The sequence below is a fragment of the Babylonia areolata genome, chromosome 5 (assembly GCF_041734735.1).
Source record: "Babylonia areolata isolate BAREFJ2019XMU chromosome 5, ASM4173473v1, whole genome shotgun sequence".
Lineage (NCBI taxonomy): Eukaryota > Metazoa > Mollusca > Gastropoda > Neogastropoda > Buccinidae > Babylonia > Babylonia areolata.
Genome location: NC_134880.1, coordinates 55,941,973 through 55,944,472, shown reverse-complemented (window position 1 = coordinate 55,944,472; position 2,500 = coordinate 55,941,973). Strand labels below are relative to the sequence as shown.

At 39.8% G+C, this 2,500-nt stretch overlaps 1 protein-coding gene across 1 annotated transcript in view; it reads left to right on the top strand.

Moving 5' to 3' along the window:
• Positions 1-2,500, top strand: part of LOC143282313 (uncharacterized) — a 31,483-nt gene that overhangs the window by 8,780 nt on the left and 20,203 nt on the right. The window lies entirely within an intron of this gene.

The following is a 2,500-nucleotide window of genomic DNA, read 5'->3' as shown; positions in this document are numbered from 1 at the left end:
AGGAATTCTGTTTTGTCAAGGTGAGTAACCTCCGGGACAATGATAAGGAATTCTGTTTTGTCAAGGTGAGTAACCTCCGGGACAGTGATAAGGAATTCTGTTTTGTCAAGGTGAGTAACCTCCGGGACATTGATAAGGAATTCTGTTTTGTCAAGGTGAGTAACCTCCGGGACATTGATAAGGAATTCTGTTTTGTCAAGGTGAGTAACCTCCGGGATGATGATAATGAATTCTGTTTTGTCAAGGTGAGTAACCTCTGGGAGAATGATAAGGAATTCTGTTTTGTCAAGGTGAGTAACCTCCGGGACAATGATAAGGAATTCTGTTTTGTCAAGGTGAGTAACCTCTGGGAGAATGATAAGGAATTCTGTTTTGTCAAGGTGAGTAACCTCCGGGACGGGACAATGATTAGGAATTCTGTTTTGTCAAAGTGAGTAAACTCACAGTCGAGGTAGAAAAGAACAGACTTTTAAAAAAAATGAGTAGTTTGTTTAAAAATGAGAAGTGAAAACGTTTTAATGTGTTGATGAGCTGGAGGAGGATATTTTAGTGTCTGACGACGGAGTCACTTCACACGCCCCAAAAACTATTTCCCTTTGATCGTCATTTGCAGCAGTTTACCAAGTCAGCTAAGTGTTGAACACACGTCACTGCAACTGGTGTTATGAATGTTACCGCCTGTGTTACTACTACTACTACAACAACTACTACTGCTGTTCAGGGTGTTGCTGTGGCTGCTACAACTGCAACTACTTTTTCTGTCCCATTGCTTGGAAAGATGGACAAATGAAGGGTGTGTGTGTGTGTGTGTGTGTGTGTGTTGTGTGTGTGTGTGTGTGTGTTCTGAAATGAACTGGGGACGTTCATTACAAAAGAGTTTCGTGGTTTTGCACCGTGCATGAATAGTGTTAATTAAGCATCATTGGTTTCCCCAGTGTGCCTCGGTATAGTTTAATAATGAGACCAGGTTACTGTACTTGTATATTGTTCAGTATTTACCGTAGTGGTTCTGGCCAATTTAAGGTCTACTCTTCACAAAAAAGTAACATCAATAATAGAAATGATAATTGTGATATAATAATCATCATAATAACCATGATTATATCATCATCATTATCATTTGATGGTGTTGCTGGTAGTGGTAGTAGTAGAAATAATGTTTTATCATCATCATCATCATCATCATCATCATCATCATCATCATCATATGCTACAGATACCACCGAAAAGCCACAGACAATGCGGCGATCAAGAAAGGATACCGAACAGCATGAAACCGGACTGAACATGAACTGTAACTGGGCTTAGCTAGACAGGATAGGGCGTAAACGATTAGGCTGGGTTGGACTGAACTGGACGTGTCTATGCTGGTTTGGACAGGACAGGACAGGTCGTAAACGATTAGACTGGGTTGGACTGAACTGGACGTGTCTATGCTGGTTTGGACAGGACAGGACAGGTCGTAAACGATTAGACTGGGTTGGACTGAACTGGACGTGGCTATGCTGGTTTGGACAGGACAGGACAGGACCTGATATGAAAGACCAGATTGAACTAGGCAGCACAGGACTGGAAAGAAAGAAAGGTCAAGAATAAGACCAGACTGGATGAGACAAAGAGCTGAACTCTTTATTCACCGTTCATTTTTTTCTCACATTCCTGTTAAACAAAACAAAACAAACAAACAAAAAAACAAAAACAAAACCCCCCACAAAAAACAACAACAACATATATATATATATATATATATATATATATATATATATATATATATATATATATATATATATATATATATATATATATATATATATATATATAATGTTACGAAGTAGAAACAGCCTTGCAAAGTAATTCTTGCTGTAGTAGAGTAGTCCACAATAGCTTATTTTGTTGATGGTGTATTTCGCCTACAGTGATATGTATAAACTGTGCAAAATACTGATAATGATAAAATGATGATGATGATGTTTCAATATGAGAAATATAACCGATGTAAGGGACAAAAGAATTATGTATGAAAAAAAAAGAAAGAAAAAAAAAGAGCTGAACTTTCATTTTCAGTTTTAGTTTCTCAGGGAGGCGTCACTGCGTTCGGACAAATCCATATACGCTACACCACATTTGCTCAGCAGATGCCTGGCAGCACCATAACCCAACGGACTTGTCAGGCCTTGAGTGCATGCTTATGTATTTGTGTGTCTATCAAAGTGATTCCGTTTTGCCAGAGGACAACACTCCCGTTGCCATGGGTTGTTTTTTTTTCAGTGCGCTAAGTGCGTGCTGCACACGGGACCTCGGTTTATCGTCTCATCCGAAAGACTAGTCACTCAGTCTGATTTTCCAGTCAAACTGAAAAGAGAAAGGGCGAGAGCGGGATTCGAACCCACACTCTCACGGACTCTCTGTATTGGCAGCTGAGCGTCTTCACCATTCTGCCACCTTCCTCCTTAGAGCTGAACTAAACACACTAACAAAACCAACACACACACACACACAC